At 39.2% G+C, this 22409-nt stretch overlaps 1 long non-coding RNA gene across 5 annotated transcripts; it reads right to left on the reverse strand.

Moving 5' to 3' along the window:
• Positions 1-2708: 2708 nt before the first annotated feature.
• Positions 2709-22289, reverse strand: LOC125479079. 5 transcript variants are annotated; one of them, XR_007259784.1, is made up of 5 exons: positions 21438-22289; positions 19998-20070; positions 19608-19758; positions 19390-19489; positions 2709-2874 (listed from the first exon to the last, which is right to left on the reverse strand). It is a non-coding gene; the product is annotated as an uncharacterized LOC125479079 (long non-coding RNA). The 5 variants fall into 5 exon arrangements; XR_007259782.1 differs by lacking the exon at positions 2709-2874 and adding an exon at positions 17886-19196; XR_007259781.1 differs by lacking the exon at positions 2709-2874 and adding an exon at positions 17886-19196 and having other exon boundaries at positions 19390-19501.
• Positions 22290-22409: the final 120 nt, after the last annotated feature.

Genomic DNA, 22409 nt, shown 5'->3' on the forward strand with positions numbered 1-22409 from the left:
AAAGTAATAATTGTTCCACCCGAGACTTTGCTTAGTAACCGGGCTAGTCCTGCCTGATCAGCAATGATTCTCGCGTCAAACAGTAGAGTCTTGGCATAAGGCAAGGTGGTTAGTTGGTTTTGTAGCATTTTCAGCTCGAGTTAGTGAGTCCTTAGGGGTGTTCTACACCTAGTGCCCTAAATCCCTTGTGGTTTGGGAATCAATGACCTAAGACACATTACATTGGTTGGATCGAAAGCTTAAGTGAACTAGCATTGCACAACCACTACTATAACTATAAAAAAAAATTGAAAAATAGAAAAGAAGAAAAAAATGTTATGTTTGAAGTTAGTAAGTATTAAATAAAAAGGACGAGTGGTAAGGGTTTCAATCGAGTCTCTTTAACCATGTTGGTTCACTTTACACCAAAGGAAGTTCATGAGTTCTTTTCTAATTAATTCTAAATGGCTTAGACTCTGTGGTGGTATTGGTTCGAATTTTTTAAAAGATGTTCTAATTTTAACATTTTCTATGGATTGCAACTTGAAGGTGAAAATTGTGTTAGTTAAGTTTTGTTAAAGTTTGTTTTTTGTTTGTTAGTTTTTAGTTTTTGTTTTTGAGTTTTGTTTTGCTTGAGGACAAGCAAAAAGCTAAGTTTGGGGGGTATTTGATGAGTCCATATTATACCATATATTTTACTCTATTCTTAGTCATAGTTTATTGGTTATTTTGGTAGAATTTTGATACTTTGTTATTTATTTTCAATGTAGGGCATGCAACTTCCTCTTAAGCAAAAAGTGATCCAACGAATGAATTTTAGAATGATTCTAATTGACGGATGTTCGTGAGTCTCTCAAGATGGTTGTATCAAAATTCCAAATTTTTCTACCAAGCCGTTTGACCGTAGCGAAGAAAACAAGGCTTAGCGTGCAGCTTTTCCAGATTGCTGTTTTTGAACGTTTTGGGTATTTTGGAGGTCAAAATGGAATATTTTGAGGAAGAATCATTCTGGGGATTTGATGGGGACGATTTAAGCTTTCAAAAGAGACCTTTTGGGAGCAAATCAGAGTTGATTTGGTCGGTTAAAAGTCTGGTTTTGTGAGAAGTCCGAATTTCAGTTCAAATAGGAAACCTTTTATTTGCTAATTTATTATTTTTATTATGTTTCATAGTTTTATTCTAAGACATTTTCTAGGTAGGCTTTTATTTTGTAGTAGTATAAATGAGGGAGCTTTAATGAAAATGGCTTGGACTAAGACTATTTTAATAAAAAAACCAATCTATAGTTTTATTTAATCAAAAGCATCTCAAAATTAACCATAAGGACATGCCTCCAAATTCTACGCGGACTGAGTTACAAAGTCCAAAATGTTCAAAATTAGGTTCCAAAATTACCCCAAACACAAAGAATATGCAGCCCGTTACAAACTTCAATATAATTGCAACCCTACCACCCACGTTGGCACGATCTCACCGACTGAGATTATATAACTTTTGGCGGTGAATCAATGATACGGATTTCAATTAATTTTGAACAATCATTGTTGCCCCACCATTTCCCTATCTTTTGCAAAAATTGGTTTAGTATAACACACACACACACACTACTGCCGTCTGCTGCCTGGTGCAGGCATATTGTACATAAGTTGTTTAAGCCAAAAAACAGAGGAAGTGATTTTTTTTTTTTTTTTTTTTTTAAGAACCAGTTAGTAACTTCATCACGACAATCTAGCATTTTGGGATAAGAAAAACTAACAAAGGCATTTCAGTCTCTCCTGCCCATGACCGTCTCTGACATTTTAGAGGTCTTGTACAAATTTAATAAAAAGACCCTCCTTATTAAAAAAAAAAAAAAAAAAAAAAATTGAACAATATATTCATAAAGCTCAACAATCAATAATAGAGAATAATTGAAATCCGTATCAAGGTAAAAAGTCGTAAATTATGCATATCGTGTATGGCCTGATGCATGTCGACTGATGGGTGATTTATTATTTACAACTGGCCCCTCATTTTTTTTTTTCGACCCTAATATATCAATTATGATTTTGACCACCGTAATTTGCAATTGGGAACTGGGGAGGCATCTATATATAAGTTATAAGTAAAGTTACGGTCATCTTTATAGCATCATCCTCGAACTCGTACAGTTAATTTTGAATTTATTACATATTGTTGTTTCTTTTGGACCTTGCCTCATAAGATTCAAAGATATACAGGGACTAAGCTGAGATTTTATATCAAATTTATTTATTTTTTAATTTTTTTTGCGATTATTTCATAAATAGTGAGTAATTTTCTAGTAGTTCTAGAAATATAATGTGTTATTTTAGTTTAATTTCAAAAATAGTGTGAGTTACTTTGGTATATTTCTAGAAATAGTATGTACTAGAAAATATGCCCGTGCACAGTTGTGTAGCCAGGATTTTCAAATAACGGGGTCATAATATCAACCAAAAAGCTTCATTGGGTCATTTTGTCGAGCATCTAACAGGCACCTGCGAATTCTTGCCAACACATGCCAAAACTTTATATAAACATATGTCGACGACTACTATTACTTGTACAGGCTTGTCGAGGGTGGATGTAAGATACCGTGGAGTAATGTTAAAGACTTTCAATGCTTTTCAACTAAATGATTTCATACAAGAAGAGAGAAAAAGAAGACAAATATGATAGAAGAAAAGAGAAGAAGTGGGACGAGGAGGTCGTAATTTAGTTTGCCTTAGTTGTTTGTTGTGGTCAAATACAATATACAAGCAAATATACATAGAGTTTTTAAAGTTATTGGGGTCAATGACAACCAATGACCCCATGCTGGCTTCGCTACTGCCCGCGTGTTGCTGTGGGACTTTAATGCACCAGCCTTGACTACATGAATAAGACACATTTAACCTGAAAAAGAAAAAAAAATCAACATAATCATGAACGAATAAAAAGAATAGATCTAGGAAATTATAAAAAGCATTGTAATCGTGGATCCAGGAAATTATAAAAATCCACCCAACCAAGAGACAATATAATAGTTGTGGGAAGGTGAGTATGCAACTAAGAATCTAAGATATACTTGATTTGCAATTCCATTATAATTTCACACAAAAAAAGATCAAATTTTGATTGAAACATCAAACAAAACAATCTCATCTATTACAAATTGGACCAACTAAATAAAGAATCTGTCAATATGATTCTCAACCTAACTATAAAAAAGAGCTTTATAACAGCGCAATCAACATTATTTGAACTCAACTAAAAAGAAACTGATTGCATGTTATAAATTCCATGGGTAATTTGATTTTGCAGATTAAAAAGAGTCCAAGAATATTGAAAATTACTAAACCCCATCACAACAAACCCATACCCATACCTCCCTTTCGTTCCCTTCAACCCTTGCAGAAAATCCTCCCATCTCTCTCACCCTTGTCCCATTTGTCTATCTTTGCAAATCGCAGAAAACAAACCCTAAACCAAATCCCTGAAATCCCTCGCCTAAATCCTCCCACATCTCTCTTGGACACCCCCGATCTCTGACTCTGCATGTAAACTTTATGTGGTTATATAATTAAAACACAAACAAGGAGTTGACTGACCTGATCGTGAAGCAATAGCCATTGAATACCAAGAAGAGATGATGTAGGATGCGGCAACACCAAAGTCTTCTACAAAACACCTAGCCGGATACAACTACTTTATGGGAAGCGTTTGTTGTGTATCTAGGGTTTGCAGGGACCTTAGTATTTATATTGGCTAAGGCATTAAGGTTCCATCCATAAAAGAATCCCAAATCCCACTTTTTTAGCCTATCAGTTAGTTATCATAATCACATAAAATCAAGGACTCCATCAATCTTACTTGTATTACAAGACACCTAATATAAGACTGATATATTTAGGAAATCAAATCACAATATCTACATTAATCTCCAATATTACATTCATATTATATGTTGTAGACCATTCAAGGGTGATTTACATCGGAATAAATCCAACATTCTCCCACTGGTCTACACATATAATATTTATGTTTATACTTGAAATTGGAGATTAATGTCACTTTAATGGCCATGTAGTTGTGATAACATCCTATACTTGATACAAGTTTCTGTCAAATAAGTCTTTCAACATGGAACTAACAAGGTTGTAAGGTTGACACAACCCAAAACTGTGACATCCCGTCCTGAAATTATCGAAAACGTACGTGTGAAAAGACACTTTTACCCCTAGCTTGTTTCGTTACATTATTGGTTGTTTTGGGTGGTGTTGGCATGTGTTGGGCCACACATTCACACTGTCACTCTCCTAGCTCCCCTGTCCCTCTCCCTGTCTCTCTCCCGTGCTCCCATTTCTTCCCTTTCTCTTTGAACACGTACGGACACACACACAACTCACTCAAATTTGCACAAATCGAAGGAACCAAGTGCATTTCCGAGCTCGTGAGGCTCATGGGAGTGCAGCTGTACCATTTTCAGGTAAGATTATCGCCGTTTTCACGTCGATTCGACGAGGTCCGTTTTGGTTACTATTCATGCTAACGTAAATACTTACGTGTTAAGGAAAATGGAGCTCGTAGGTAACTCGTTGAGGTCCCAAGGAGTCTCGGTGAGGTTCGTTTGGTGAATTTGGACGTCGGAATCGCCATATTCGAAGTTGGCCGGAGTTGGAGTTGGTGACAGGTAAGATTTCGTAGTTTTTGTCCCTTAAAAGTTGGTTGGTTGTGTTCCCCTAGTCTTAGGCGTCATTTTGGTTCAAAAATCATAAAAATTGGTTGAAAAATGGCAGAGAAAACGAAGTTTGCAGGTTTTGCGATTTTCCGGCGCCGGCGACGTCGCCAGAGTCTCGCCGGGGAAGGAGACGGAATATTCCGTCAAGTCTGACGGAATATTCCTGACGCCGTTAACGGATTCCGTTAGAACTAACGGAATATTCCTAACGGCGTCAGTTGACGCCGTCAGTGTGCCAGGCACGTGCCTGCGCGTGGGCGGCGCGTGTGGCCGTGCCTTGGCCGGCGCGTGGGGGCGCGTGCGGCAGTGGAAAATTTTTCTAAAAATTTGGGTGTGATCCTGAGGTTGTGTAGAGCACGTTGGTATATTCAATTGTCCATTTTGAGCAATGTATGAGAAATTGTTACGAAAGGAAGGTTATGTGCTTTAAAATTAACGTTTTTATAGTATTTTCGCATATAGGTGAGACGTATCTCGAGGACGAGCGTGGTCACTCGAGGCAGGGGGGCTACGACCCTTCCACTTACCAGTGAGTGGGCTTTTGGTTTTCCGTATATACCTATATACTTATATTTGCCCAGAATTAATATGAATGTTTACTCGTTATATGCCATTTTCATATTGTTGGTTGTTATGCATGATTAGTTGCATTCATATACATACATATATTTGTTCGTATGCATAATTGGTGCTGTGGATGCACAGGTAAGTGCCGGGTAAGTGTTATTTCATATTTGCATTCAGTAGTGATTAAAGATACTTAGAGAGCTCATAACCTGCGCCCCCGGTGTTAGTGCTCCGGCCCAGAGTAGGGCACAGTCCTTCACGTGATGTTCACCTCCCGCACCACACGCTCAACTTGGATCCAAGTTAGGTGCACAACCCTGTCGTACAGACCACTTTAGGTGGTTCCGACTCGTAGGTGACCCGCGATTATTCGCACAGCCTTCACGTGATCGTAGCACTAGAGCGTTCATATATATTACACCCAGGCCTATCGTACAGACCACTATAGGTGGTTTCGACTCGTGGGCAGGTTTAGTTATTGAGATTGTGATTTGAGCTCTAGATGCAGCCGTACAGGTCACGTTAGGTGACTCCAGCTGCCAGATTATATATTATTGATGTGATTTATGCCTGAGTACTTACATTTAGTCGTGAGATTTGATATGGCATATTCTTGAGCATGATTGGCATATCTATGTATACGTGCATATGTTTATTTTCTGGGAAGTATACAGGTTTTACGGCGAGGGGTTAGAATATTGTTTTGAAATGGTTTTCGAAAAGCTTTGTTTTTGCCCACTCACGCTTTTCTTTTGCGCCCCTCCAGGTTCTAGCTGTTCAGTTGGTTTGGTGGTTTCCCAGAGGGCTTTCCCGGCATTTCTGACAGACGATCACCAGCTTATGTTCACCTTTGGGTGCACTGTTGTAACGCTATTTTAGTTTGGACTGCTTAGGGTTTCTACTCTGAAATTGTGTCTCACTTACGCTAGCACTTCTTACTTTGACCTTATGTATGCTAGTTTTTAATTATTTGTACTTTTACATTACTACTTTATTAGCTTCCGCACTGTGCACTTGGCTACGTCACCTTCACGTGACGGCCAGCACGCCCTGATCTCGGTCGGGGTGTGTCAGTTTGGTATCAGAGCCTAGGTTTGGCAGTCCTGTGTCTTTTGTGAGTTTTCTAATGGTTTTGGTGCCTTCTGTCAGAACTATGCCGCCTCGTCGGGAACCACGTCGCTCTGATGAGCCTAGTTTCCCCGATATTGCTCAGCTGGGGGAAGCTATCGCTTCAGCCATTCAGTCGGCGATTCGCCCTCCCCAGAGGACTCCTCTGGAGACTATGTATAACTTGAAATTGGATAAGTTTGAGGGTATTGAAGGTCATGAGGGTGCAGAGCGATGGTTAGAGCAGATTGAGAAGACTTTTCGTGTTCTGAATAGTCAGGGGAATCTTCCAGTTGAGAAGTGGGTTGAGACGACCTCGTGGTTTCTGGGTTCGGAGTCTGCGGCCTGGTGGGAGCAGGAACTTCGTCGTTTGACTCTAGCTCAGAAGACGGATTGGAATGTTTTCATTAAGTTATTCAAGAGAAGGTTTGTGCCCCCTGAGTATATTGATCGTAAGAAGCAGGAATTTACTGAGTTGGAACAGAGGAAGATGACAACGAATGAGTACTATCGGAAGTTCACTGACTTGTCTCGCTACCACCCGGAGATTGCTGGTAATCTGGCGGAGATGCTTCGTCGTTTTTGCTTAGGTACTAAGAAGAAGTGGCGTTCGATGGCGACTACTACTCATTGTGATACTTACCAGGATTTTTATGAGGTTCTGCTGAGGGTTGAGGACTCTGAAAACATGTTGAGCGAGAGCGATGAGGAAGAGAAGAACGGTAATCAGAAGAAAGATGTTAAGGGTAAAGGTCAAGCGTCGATCGGGCCTCGTCAAACTCAGAACTTCAAGAGGGGTGGTACTAGTTCTAGCTCTTCTAGCGGTGGTTTCAGCGCCACTGGTCAGGGACGTGGGGGTAAGTTTGCTGGTGGTGCTCGAGGCCAGAGACAGGGTGATGGTGGCCAAGGTAGGGCCCCACTTTGCCGCAGGTGTAATAATCGGCATTTTGGCGAGTGTAGGCGTGGCAGCAATGGTTGTTTTACTTGTGGGCAGATGGGACATCGAGCTGCGAATTATCCCCAGAGTCAGCAGCAGAAGCCGCAGCAGACTTTCTTGCCGCCACCTGCGCCAATTCAGCAAATTCAGGGTCCGGGTAGTTATGGGTAGGCAGGTCGAGGTGGTGCCTATCACTATCAGGGTGATGCTGTTCCTTATGCCCCGGGACAGTATCAGTATCCCCAGGACCCCTATTCCCAGGACGGTTATCCTCAGTATTCTAGCCGTTATATGCCGTATCCTCCAGCTCCAGCAGGCGGTTCTCAGTGGTTTCAGGGAGGACAGTTCCAGCAGGGAAAGATTGCTTCGAGTAGTGCAGGGTCTTCGAGGTAGTCTGGTCAGCCCAGTCAGGGGCGTGGTACTCAGAGTCGTGGTGGTCAGACGAGCAGAGGTCGCGGTGGACGACAGCAGACCCAGGGGCGTATTCATAACATCTCGCTGCAGGATACTCAGAATAATCCGGATTTGATCATGGGTACGTTGAATATACTTGGTTATTTTGCTAGAGTATTAGTTGATTGTGGTGCTACAGATTCTGTGATTTCTCATACATTTGCTCAAGTGACGCAACCTCGCCCCACACCTCTAGGGTATGAGTTAGAGTTGGCTATGCCTAGAAGGGAGAGATGTATTATAGATCATGTGTACCCGGGGTGTCCAGTGTTAGTTGAGGGCATTGTTATGCCAGCTGATCTTATCCCATTAGATATTGTTGACTTTGATGTGATTCTGGGCACAGATTGGTTGCATTTCTATCGTGCCAATATTGATTGTTACGGGAAAACAGTTACGTTTCATCGTCCTGGACTACCTGTGGTTACTTTTGTGGGTGAGCAGAGTGGGGTTAGACATGGCGTTATTTCTGTTATGAGAGCGAAAAGGTTGTTGTCTAAAGGCTGCTAGGGGTACTTAGCTCATGTGGTGTTGGATGAGGCCGTTCCTAGTAGAGTTGAGGATGTGAGGGTAGTCAGACACTTTTCTGATGTTTTTCCCAAGGATTTGCCTGGTTTACCACCAGATTGGGACATGGAGTTTACTATTGAGTTGCTTCCAGGTACTAATCCTATTTCCTTGACTCCTTATCGTATGGCACCTGCTGAGTTAAGGGAATTGAAAGTTCAGTTGAAAGAATTAGTGGATAAGGGTTTTATTTAGCCTAGTACTTCACCGTGGGGAGCTCCAGTATTGTTCGTGAGGAAGAAAGACGGAACTTTGAGGCTGTGTATTGACTACAGGCAATTGAATCGAGTAACGATTAAAAATCGTTATCCATTACCACGTATCGATGATTTGTTTGATCAGCTTCGGGGTGCGTGTGTATTCTCCAAGATTGACTTGAGGTCTGGTTATTATCAGCTGAAGATTAGTAGGGAGGATGTTCCTAAGACGGCGTTCAGGACTCGTTATGGTCATTACGAGTTTCTGGTTATGCCATTTGGTTTGACGAATGCACCAGCTGCTTTCATGGATTTAATGAACCGAGTATTCCAGCCATATTTGAATAGGTTTGTTATTGTTTTCATCGACGATATTCTGGTGTATTCAAAGTCGAAGGCGGAGCATGTTCGACATCTTACTTTGGTGTTGAAGAGGTTGAAGGAACACCAATTATATGCTAAGTTTAGCAAGTGCCAGTTTTGGTTAGACCAAGTTGCATTTCTGGGGCACGTTATTTTTGCTCAGGGTATTTTGGTGGACCCTCAGAAGGTGGCAGCTGTGGAGAATTGGGAGCAACTGCGAACCATCACGGAGGTGAGGAGTTTCCTTGGTTTAGCAGGTTATTATTGACGGTTTGTTAAGGATTTTTCGGTGATTGCTTTACCACTGACGAGATTGACGAGGAAGGATGTCAAATTTGAGTGGGATGATAAATGTGAGCAGAGTTTTCAGCAGTTGAAGCACTGTCTCACTCATGCACCGATTTTGGCACTCCCGGGCGACAGTGGTGATTTCGAGGTTTATAGTGATGCTTCCTTGAGTGGTCTGGGATGTGTGTTAATGCAGCATGGTAGGGTGATTGCTTATGCTTCGCGACAATTGAAACCTCATGAGTCGAATTACCCTACACACGATTTGGAGTTGGCTGCTATTATTTTTGCGTTGAAGTTATGGAGACACTACCTTTATGGAGAGAAATGTAGGATCTTTACAGATCACAAGAGTCTTCAGTATCTTTTTACTCTGAAGGAACTTAATCTTCGTCAACGGAGGTGGATGGAGTTGCTCAGCGATTATGATTGTACGATTGATTATCACCCTGGTCGTGCAAATGTAGTTGCTGATGCACTTAGCAGGAAGTCTCAGGGCCGCATTAATGCGTTGTATGCAAGTCGTATTCCCCTTTTGGCGAACTTGCGTTCCACGGGAGTGAGGCTAGAAGCAGAAGATCGAGATGTGGCTTTACTTGCTAATTTTCAAGTTAGGCCAATCTTAGTGGATCGGGTGCTTGCAGCTCAGGTAACTGATGAGCAGACTCAAGAACTAATTCAAGCTCGAGATCGAGGGAGGAGAAGAGACCTCAGAGTTCGGGATTCGGATGGCATGTTGATGCAAGAGGGAAGGATGTTCGTACCAAATAGTTTGGATTTAAAGAAGGAAATTCTCGATGAAGCACATATCTTGGCTTATGCCATGCATCCAGGAGCTACTAAAATGTATCATACCATTCGACCATTTTATTATTGACCGGGTATGAAGAGGGAGTTAGCTGAGTATGTGAGTAGGTGCACTGTTTGTCAGCAAGTTAAAGCTGAAAGGAAGAAGCCGTTTGGGTTGTTGCAGCCGCTTCCCGTTCCAGAGTGGAAATGGGAAAATATTACCCTGGATTTTGTGTACAAGCTTCCGCGTACACATAACGATTTTGATGGCATTTGGGTGATCGTTGATCGGCTCACTAAGTCAGCGCATTTCATTCCAGTGAGGGAGAAGTATTCCTTGGGCCGATTAGTGGAGTTGTTCATTTCGAAGATTGTGAAGTACCATGGTGTCCCGGTGAGTATTGTCTCGGATTGTGATCCACGATTTACATCTAAGTTTTGGGTGGCTTTTCAAGAAGCTTTGGGTACGAGACTACTTTACAGCACGGCGTATCATCCTCAGACAGACGGACAGTCCGAGAGAACTATTCAGACTTTGGAGGATATGTTGCGAACTTCGGTGTTGCAGTTTGGTGATGCTTGGCACCAACGGTTGGATTTGATGGAATTTGCCTACAACAACAGCTTTCATTCGAGTATTGGCATGGCGCCATTTGAGGCATTATATGGTAAAGCTTGTCGCACACCGTTGTGTTGGTCAGAGGTTGGAGAAAGAGTCTTAGTGGGTCCAGAGATTGTTGAGGAGATTACTCAAAATGTTCAGGTAATTAAGTCTAACCTGAAAGCAGCCCAGGATAGGCAGAAGAGTTTAGCAGATCGGCATGCTACGGACAGAGTGTATGAGGTTGGCGATTGGGTATTTCTGAAGCTTTCACCGTGGAGAGGTGTTGTGCGGTTTGGTAAGAAAGGCAAGTTGAGTCCCAGGTACATCGAACCGTACATGGTCACAGAGCGAGTTGGTAAGGTAGATTACCGGTTGGAGTTGCCTCCGGAGTTGGCTAGAGTGCATAACGTGTTTCACGTGTCCATGCTTCGACATTATGTTGCTGATCCGTCTCACGTGATACCTCCACAACCCTTAGAAATTAATCCGGATTTGACTTATGACGAGGAACCAGTGACGATTTTAGATTGGAAGGAAAAGGTTCTAAGGAACAAGATGATGAGCTTAGTGAAAGTTTTGTGGAGGAATCATTCCGTGGAGGAAGCTACGTGGGAGACAGAAGATCGGATGAGGGATTTGTATCCTAGATTGTTCTTTGGTCACTAGGGGTGGTATTTGGTTGTTTTGAATTTCGGGACGAAATTCTATTAAGGTGGGTAGGTTGTGACATCCCGTCCCGAAATTATCGAAAACGTACGTGTGAAAAGACACTTTTACCCCTAGCTTGTTTCGTTACATTATTGGTTGTTTTGGGTGGTGTTGGCATGTGTTGGGCCACACATTCACACTGTCACTCTCCCAGCTCCCCTGTCCCTCTCCCTGTCTCTCTCCCGTGCTCCCATTTCTTCCCTTTCTCTTTGAACACGTACGGACACACACACAACTCACTCAAATTTGCACAGATCGAAGGAACCAAGTGCATTTCCGAGCTCGTGAGGCTCGTGGGAGTGCAGCTGTACCATTTTCAAGTAAGATTATCGCTGTTTTCACGTCGATTCGACGAGGTCCGTTTTGGTTACTATTCATGCTAACGTAAATACTTACGTTTTAAGGAAAATGGAGCTCGTAGGTAACTCGTTAAGGTCCCAAGGAGTCTCGGTGATGTCCGTTTGGTGAATTTGGACGTCGGAATCGCCATATTCGAAGTTGGCCGGAGTTGGAGTTGGTGACAAGTAAGATTTCGTAGTTTTTGTCCCTTAAAAGTTGGTTGGTTGTGTTCCCCTAGTCTTAGGCGTCATTTTGGTTCAAAAATCATAAAAAGTGGTTGAAAAATGGCAGAGAAAACGAAGTTTACAGGTTTCGCGATTTTCCGGCGCCGGCGACGTCGCCGGAGTCTCGCCTGGGAAGGAGACGGAATATTCCGTCAAGTCTGACGGAATATTCCTGACGCCGTTAACGGATTCCGTTAGAACTAACGGAATATTCCTAACGGCGTCAATTGACGCCGTCAGTGTGCCAGGCACGTGCATGCGCTTGGCCGGCGCGTGGGGGCGCGTGCGGCGGTGGAAAATTTTTCTAAAAATTTGGGTGTGATCCTAAGGTTGTGTAGAGCACGTTGGTATATTCAATTGTCCATTTTGAGCAATGTATGAGAAATTGTTACGAAAGGAAGGTTATGTGCTTTAAAATTAACGTTTTTATAGTATTTTCGCATATAGGTGAGACGTATCCCGAGGACGAGCGTGGTCACTCGAGGCAGGGGGGCTACGACCCTTCCACTTACCAGTGAGTGGGCTTTTGGTTTTCCGTATATACCTATATACTTATATTTGCCCAGAATTAATATGAATGTTTTCTCGTTATATGCCATTTTCATATTGTTGGTCGTTATGCATGATTAGTTGCATTCATGTACATACATATATTTGTTCGTATGCATAATTGGTGCTGTGGATGCACAGGTAAGTGCCGGGTAAGTGTTATTTCATATTTGCATTCAGTAGTGATTAAAGATACTTAGAGAGCTCATAACCTGCGCCCCCGGTGTTAGTGCTCCCGCCCAGAGTAGGGCACAGTCCTTCACGTGATGTTCACCTCTCTCACCACACGCTCAACTTGGATCCAAGTTAGGTGCACAGCCCTGTCGTACATACCACTTTAGGTGGTTTCGACTCGTAGGTGACCCGCGATTATTCGCACAGCCTTCACGTGATCGTAGCACTAGAGCGTTCATATATATTACACCCAGGCCTGTCGTACAGACCACTATAGGTGGTTCCGACTCGTGGGCAGGTTTAGTTATTGAGATTATGATTTGAGCTCTAGATGCAGCCGTACAGGTCACGTTAGGTGACTCCAGCTGCCAGATTATATATTATTGATGTGATTTATGCCTGAGTACTTACATTTAGTCGTGAGATTTGATATGGCATATTCTTGAGCATGATTGGCATATCTATGTATACGTGCATATGTTTATTTTCTGGGAAGTATACAGGTTTTACGGCAAGGGGTTAGAATATTGTTTTGAAATGGTTTTCGAAAAGCTTTGTTTTTGCCCACTCACGCTTTTGTTTTGCGCCCCTCCAGGTTCTAGCTGTTCAGTTGGTTTGGTGGTTTTCCAGAGGGCTTTCCCGGCATTTCTGATAGACGATCACCAGCGTATGTTCACCTTTGGGTGCACTGTTGTAACGCTATTTTAGTTTGGACTGCTTAGGGTTTCTGCTCTAAAATTGTGTCTCACTTACGCTAGCACTTCTTACTTTGACCTTATGTATGCTAGTTTTTAATTATTTGTACTTTTACATTACTACTTTATTAGCTTCCGCACTGTGCACTTGGCTACGTCACCTTCACGTGACGGCCAGCACGCCCTGATCTCGGTCGGGGTGTGTCAAAAACCTTCATAATCACACATGCTAAAATCCTCATACACATGAAACACCGTCAAATTATGATTGCAGAGATGAACTTTAATTACTTGAATGTGTCTCAACTTTTATCATCTCAAGTCCTCTTTAATGCAAACTTCTACTGCAGTTGCAAACAAAACTTCATAAAACATAATTAATTCAACACCTACGAGCAAGATGAATTAATATGTTTTTGACTCTGGTTCATATACCATATCAATTACTTTCGTGAGAAAATTTTCAACACTTATGAGCAAGATGAAAAAACCCACACAACTAATACAACATATAAATCATGTCATGCCATTTTAAGTCGAACCAAAAGAATTAATCATTCCCTTATGACTTAAAATGCAATTTGCTTTATTGGATATCAGATATATCGTTATCTGATAATTGACCAACACATAAACATGTGACTACATGAATCCAACCGGAGATTAAACTGAATAAATGGATTCAATCAACCATACATGCCTTATAGGTCATCTGGAAATGTAAGGCATTAATTACATGAAACTCAAGCTCCCACTGATTTGCAACATCGTCACTTAATTTGCAAATCACAACTTAAATCATACTTTTGAAATATGCTTGTGGGAACACCCTTACTTAGTCAGTGAATGCATATCACTACAAATTGTCTTTCTTTTCCTTAACACCTTAAATAGCATAATCTCAATGAAAGGTAAAACTAAGACATTCATCGCTGTTTATACAAAACCATGCATCCCACAACCATCTTATTTGCATTAATAATTCCATATTTGTGCTAAGTCCCCATGAGCCTCAAAATTCTTTCCAAGTACTCATTCTACAACTTAAACATATTATATTGTCATTCGAGTCATGTCATAATTCTAATTTCATCAACCAAAACACATATTCATGGAAGATAGAATAACATTTTTTTGCAAGTTCACTTAATGCTCAAAACTTTAGAACAACTCCCACTAAACTTTTAGAGTTTATACACTTACTGCAATTAAGTTAATGAGTGTGAAGCCCAATTTTCTTTCACTATTTCTCCCACTTGGGCAAACACTCATTCATATATTCTTTCAAGGATGTACCTAAACAAATTTGCTTCATATTTTAGACATAATTAAATAGACATCACAACCAACATAAAGTTATCAAACAGAATTTCAGCAATGAGTTACACTTACTTTAGAATTTATCATAATTAATTTACAAGCTTAATTGCTACCAAAATTTTACAGATCAAAATAGACATACAAATCTTCATAAAATAAAAATATAGAGCCATTTTAGGTCACAATAATTGTCTAAAGTGACGTCTCAAAAAACAAAAACAATCTGCCAGCAAAACTGTCTGTACGAGCATAGGCTACTAGTAAAATCACCATAATTACACTACATGGAAAAAATTTACGAAAATTTGCAGACACATAGTAGACATATATATGTTGAACATATCAAAACTTCAGAACATTTGGCGACCATTAGACGTGTCATTCACCCGATTTAAATCAAGACACGCAATCTGCCAGAAACAATTATGTGCATCTATCATGCATTTATACATCCATAACAAACTCAATTTCATATCATTTCAATTTTGATGTCCAAAGGAAACTCTAGTAGTCAAATTTCATCCTCTAAACCGACATCATAGTTCAAATTGAAAAGATATACAAGCATAAGACTTAAACAATGCGTACCTTAGCAATCCTTGATTAACCTTCATGGGTCCAATACTTTGCATCAACAAGTCTCATGAAGAGACACAATATACGTCATGATGCAACCGATTTCCATCCTTAAAACCACAACCTATTATGGGGGCTCATAGTGGGATTTTGTAATTGATGGCATGGAATTTTATCCCCAATAAACTTCATGAAACTAGATTAATTTACACCTACGGGCAAGCAAATTAATTAGTTTCTAGTACTGGATTATATGTCACAAGAGTTATCTTCATAAAAAACTTCAACACCTACGGGCAAGATGAAGCTTTCACAAACTCCTATGAAATAAAACCCATACTATGCCATCTTAATTAAAACAAAAGAAACGATCCACACCTACGGGCAAGAAGATTATCCCTTTTATTCTAATTAAAATGCAATGTTGATCGAAGTAACTTAAAACCACAGTCCCAGCATCAACTAAGCCGCTATAGCTTGCTTAGTTGACAAGACATTGATCATCTCCAGCCTGAAACAATACAAACGTCACATGAATTAAATAGCTGTAAGTGACAAAATTATGATAACCTGATTCAAGCTTCGAGTTTTTGCCAACAAATGGCCTTAATTTAATAATCTCCTTCATGACTCCCTTTGATATCCAATAATTAATCTCAAAAAAAAAACCTAACAACATACTTGGAAGGAGATTAATCACATATAGATCAAGTTGTATAAGAACTGTAATATCAATCTTCCACCACAAGGATATCAACACACATGAGAAAACATGATGGAGCTAATGGATTCAAAATAGAAACACTTTAAACAATACAGTGGCTTTAATTCAAAAGCCAAATTGTGATATCACCTAAATGCTCTCTTAAGTCAAACGGATTCCTTCTTTTGTACCTTTCTTTCCGTAGTACAAGACTCCTAAAACATTAACATCAAAATCATGCATTAGCCTTGTAAATACCAAATTAAGTAGAGGAACAACCAAAATTCTTTTCTTCCAAAAGAAATATCTCCAATACATGCCATACATTAGCCTTGAATAATTTCTTTTCTTCTCCCCTTATGGCACATAAAAATTGACTGATCAAAGCATTGTTTAAATTCTTTAGGCATAGGAAAAACTAACAAACTATATACAAGTTTGAAAACTTATGCTTATCAACTAAGTCACATACTTTGAATGAAATACATACCTCATGCCTTCATATGTTCACCACTTCTTTATAAACATATATATAATCACATGACCAACCACAATTCTCATATAAATAGATAAAATACAAATGAGAATTGTCACATAATTACTACAAACCTCATTCATTTGTATAATGTTCTTGTTCTTGCCACCGGATGCTTTCTGTCACTCTCAGTCAATCCACAAATTATGCATCAATTTAACTAGTCATGTAAAATTAAATGACTATACTGAGATAAGAAAGCAAAATTGTAGACAAAACTAATTTTGGTTAGTCATGCAGATTCCTTATGGAGTTAATATGACTTTAAACATTACTTGAATTAATCCCCAGTCATACTCAAGTACGAGTACATAGTGTATATATTCTGGACATAACAATAATTTTACCGCATTATTAGTGCTAATCTGCCAGATTTATCATATATTTGTGTCTTTGCATAGGATCATCTCAAGCAATATAGGACAATCCAATCCCCTTAAAAGGAAATATGCCATATGACTACATGTTTGCAAAACTTAAAATTTTAATCCATATTGATTATTTCCAACAACAACCAATGACATGGCTATTACATTCGGTCAATGTATATTTCCTACACATTATCATGTAACACAACTGATTGAAAATATTTCCATGAATTTATGTTACCCATGAAAAAACAGAGCAATAGACTTACTCATGTACTGGTTCCGAAACACCCAGACTATTTTGACAGAATATAGTCTCAAAACAAGTAAAATAAGTTGTGCATATTTACATATATGCTTCTCGGTATGCCTTTCATATGCATATAAGAATTTATCATGTTTAAAGCATATATTTTCTCTTTGTTATAATTATAAAGTTCAAAAACTTAATAATCAAAACTAACCATATGTATGATCGACTAATTCGTACTTGACATATATAATGATCAACACCGTTTGCTTTGATAGAGGACTTTACCGAGCTTTTGCTGAGTTGAGACACTTCATCAGTATTCCTTGGCAAGGTCAGAACAAAAGTATATATTTTCATATGCTTACAAAATTGACAACGACATTAGCCGAAAGTGGTTGTATCTGATCGTTAAATTTATTCAACCAAAACCATTAGCGTGAAAGTCAAAATAGAAAACTTAAAGCATGCCATATTCTTTCAGTCATGATTAATTTAGTAAAGACGAACAAACTGTTCCAATCCTTCTTTATAAGAACTTAATGCAAGAAAGCAAGCTTGAAGTTCTTGAAAACCTACCATTCAACAATTATTAGTGTACCAATTTAAGAGTGATATATCTGATAGCAGAATATGTGATTCCAAGGAGATGTGATTCTCCGCAAGGCTGCACATGCCTTGGGAGGTGACGTCCATGACCTGTCTTCCATTGGACGACAGTGTCTTTATGCCTCGACACAGTTCGTTGGCTTTATCCACTCTTTAACCGACCTCCATCTTATTCTGCTTTCTTTTATATTTAACTAATCCTTTCTAATCATAAGATCAAAAGGAAAAAACATACAGGATCTCATATGCCGATGTATGTATGAACCTCCTCATTGGGCTCACTGATCATCTCAAAAATTCTCCAGTGCAAAGTTAGAACACATGATTATTTCAATTGAACCAAAACATTAACATGAACATTGAAATAGGAAGCCTAAAGTACCAGGTCTTCCAATTAAAACTAATTCAATAAAATAATGAACTAACTATTTCAATCTTTCTTTATTATAGTTAATTCAATATCATCATTAATCGCTTCAATTAAAATAAAGGCCCACGTTTGGGTTTGAAGGATGGTGGCGGTGGAAGCAAAACTTGAACTCAAGAGACACTACTCGCAGAAACAGATTATCCAATTATGTAATCGTTTTATTTAACTAATAATTTCGGTCTCTAAGACCAAATAGGAACTGGTGAAAAATATGTGCTGTACATATCATATTAATATGCCAAGTATATGCAATTATATGCGGAACAAACTGATCCCGTTTTCAAGGAGGTCCGGCGTGGTGGTGTTGCCAAGCATATGCAATCACAAATTGGATTAAACACACGCAGTTCATGAGAATATTATGTAATCCAATATTAAACCTAATCGGTTTTATTTATATAACCAGAGGCTCTGATACCACATGTAAACTTTATGTGGTTATATAATTAAAACACAAACAAGGAGTTGATTGACCTGATCGTGAAGCAATAGCCATTGAATACCAAGCAGAGATGATGTAGGATGCGGCAACACCAAAGTCTTCTACAAAGCACCTAGCCAGAAACAACTACTTTATGGGAAGCGTTTGTTGTGTATCTAGGGTTTGCAGGGACCTTAGTATTTATATTGGCTTAGGCATTAAGGTTCCATCCATAAAAGAATCCCAAATCCCACTTTTTTAGCGTATCAGTTAGTTGTCATAATCACATAAAATCAAGGACTCCATCAATCTTACTTGTATTACAAGACACCTAATATAAGATTGATATATTTAGGAAATCAAATCACAATATCTACATTAATCTCCAATATTACATTCCTATTATATGTTGTAGACTATTTAAGGGTGATTTAGATCGGAATAAATCCAACATTGCAAACCCTAAATCAAATCTCCTAATCCTATCTTGGACCCCCCATCTCTGCCAATTGCATAAACAAAAACCCAAACCTAATTATTCAAATACCACCAAAATCTAATCCTTGAAACCCCACCCAAACCTAATCCCTGAAACCCCTTGCCTCAAACACCCAACACCTCTCTCTCTCAAATAGCCCTAAACAAAGTGCCTCGTAGCATCGAATCGACTTGCACCACCCTCGGGCGAGATCGAGAGCGGCATAATAAGATATTTGTCAGAGAGCTGCGAAACAGAAAAGTAAAAATGATAGGTAAAGCAAACAACACAGTGGAAAGAGAGAGCCCAGCGATGATCGGTTCTACCTTTCATATTTCCATTTTAATGTACCAACAAGGAAATGATAGTATATTTTATAGAGAAATATAAATATTTTTTTCAATGAATTAATATGATTGCAAATGTAATAGCTACATACAGTGAGGTAGGAGAAATGATGGAAGACGCACTGAAATTTGAGGTCCATAGGTTGAGAATAGTCCATAGCATTGATCCATATATGGATATATTGCACAGACCTACAGTTCAATCTCCGAACAAAGTATCATTTATCAGCAATTGTGACATTCATTATTCCTAAAAAAGTTATTGATTCACAAATAAACAAATGAAAGTAATCGGAAAAGAAACGGTTACCACATGTTGTCTAAATTTGAACTCAAAATGACCATGATATTTTCCCGGCGATGATTACAGAGAGACCGCTGCCTGAGACTTCTGTCTTTCCCCTGAAAACAATGTCTTGAACTTATTTATTGGATAAATGTGTGTGTACCCAAGAACTACACTGAAACAATCACAAAGATTCAAACTTCCATAGTAAAAATGATCTGCAACTAATAAAACAAAATAATCGACTGGAAATCACATATAAACCCAAATGAAATCTGAACCCCCCAAGCAAAACCAAAAAACACCCTAAATAGACAATTAAACAAAACCAAATGGGGGTTCAGAAATTTTTTTTGTTATTGTTTCTCTCTTTCATGCAAGCTTACATCAGTAAAGGAAGCCAGAGATTTTAACCTTTTACCTTGGGCCTGAGATCCTCAAGTCGTGCACTCTCCAAACGGTTCTAGAAAGCAAAAAGCATTGTTTCCTGGAAAAGCACCAATATTCAGACATTTGCACAACTAACGGTGCACTAATTGAGCTCCCAACCTCTAAGGATGCTAGCTTCATCATATAGCACTACAGTTAAGCACATTTCTTTCCAAAATTAAATTAAGAACAAATTTGACATTCACATGCCACAACAATTACACTGTTCGATGAAGTAATCTTACTATCATAGCCAAATTGACAAAAAAACATGTAACAATCCTTTTGAAAACAAAATTCAACCCATTAATCATATACTCATTTAGCACTCTATATACAAATTACAGAGTTTCAATAATTTTCCGAAAACAACAAACCCAACAAACATGAAAAAATAAATAAAAAACTAAGTTCCCAATAGTATAATCCATCAGAAACATACAAACTAGCACATGTTTAAGGACCACGAGAAAGAAGCAGGGTAGTTAAGCATATCAATATTTGCTTAAGATGAACCAACATTTGAAAAGTATAAGCAGATGGACGAACACAGAGAGAAAACACCTAAATTTACAGCAAGATGAAAGCTTAATGGGAATTACACATCTCCATTGGACCAAAGGATCATACACCCAACACCAAACACCTCATCGTGGCCAAACCAAACTTTCATTCAATTAAGTCTCAAACAGTTTAATTAAGTTAAAAACGAACAGTCCAATTCCACCAAAACTATATACACAAACCGAGAAAAGCAGAACAAACAGTGGTGCAAAGGTGTATAATGACACTAAATCTTCAAATGAAACTAAAAAAAAAAATTACCCAAACCAATATAAAAGCCAAAGTCATCCCTAGCAACTGTAAAATAACAATTAAAAAAACGAAACCCATATAAGTTCACAACAAATTAAAACGTCTAGATCAACATTAACATTAAATTAGCTACAAACCTAGATAAACCAATACTAATTAGACTAAACTAATAACAAATAAGCTTCAAATCAAATTCCAAATCAAAAATTTGGATAAAACTAACAACAAAACCACACCTTGTTCCTGTTCTGTCTCCCCCCTCTTGCTTTTCTCTTCTGCCTACTCCCCATATTAAGCCTTTTTTTTCCTCATTTTTTCTCTTTTGGCTGCTCACTTAACCCCTTTTTTTCCTCATTTTTTTCATGACTACTCTTGACACTAATTCTCCACTCTTTTCTATCTCTTAATTATTTCACTCAATCAAAAACATGGGATCACATTTTCTCAAGCAACCCAAAAGCACTGACCAACCCAAAATCAGAAAAACATCCAAACTAAAACTTACAATCACCATTGTCAAGCAGCAAAAGATAAATTAGAAATATAAAACAAAGAAAAAAAAAAAAAAAACAGAAACACACTAAAACATGCCATCGGCGAACACCATACCTTGAAAAGAGTAGACGCACGCAGCTATTCGAGACCGATCCCACTGAAACACAATTTGTGCGCTTCGACAAAAAGGGGAGAAATCCAAATCTCAACCAATGGGCCCCTCGTCTGAAAATCGAGAGCACAAACAAAATCCCAAAATAAACCAAAAGCAGGGTTTCCTTGGTGGGTATTTTGAGAGAGGGAAAACGGAAGATTTGAGGGTGGGAGAAACGAAGAGAAAGATGGGTTCGTGGTGAGTGAAGGGGTGAAAGGAAATCCCTGGAAATCAGCCTACCCCATACTTCTCCCTTACTCTTTCTCCCTAAACCCATATCTCCCTGCCGAAAATCCTCTTCCCTACCCCCATACTCCCCCGTCTCCGCAACGGACAGAACTGTCCCTTCTCCAGTACGCGTCCAGCATGTTTGAAGCTTGTCGACCGTCACGACTTGGTTTGTAGGCTCCAAGGAGAGAGATACGGGGAGCGGAGAGAAAGGAAGAGCCGAGGAAGATGAAAGACTGGATTTTCCAGTAGAGAAGGAGAGAGAAGAAGAATGAGAGATGAGTACAAACTTGAACTCTAGAGCTTCGTTCACCAGAATCACTTCCCATTCCTAAAATTAGGCAAAATCCCAACAATAACAATAAAAAAACCTCTTAGATTTCACTTTCACGTAATCATAGGCATCCACTCATCCGTAACAAATGGAGAAATAAGCAAAAATCACCTAGAGACAACACAGAGTCCACTGTTGCTGCCTCGGCAGCATCTTGAACAGGAAGAATACCAATTAACCCTTTCTCTCCCCCTGCTATAACTCATGCTCCACCAATCAAAGAAGGTGATCCACCGTGAAAAACATGGTTAACCACCATGTACGACATGAACCAAAGAAACCCACTACTGAAGCTATATATAATCATTGAAAAAAAACCTTTTACGTCCAGCGCAAAGCAAACTATAGTCGAAATTTCAACAAACCAAAA

This window comes from the organism of the source record quoted next, unplaced genomic scaffold (assembly GCF_019419815.1).
Source record: "Pyrus x bretschneideri cultivar Hongxiangsu unplaced genomic scaffold, Pyrus_bretschneideri_v1 Contig273, whole genome shotgun sequence".
Taxonomy (NCBI): Eukaryota; Viridiplantae; Streptophyta; class Magnoliopsida; order Rosales; family Rosaceae; genus Pyrus; species Pyrus x bretschneideri.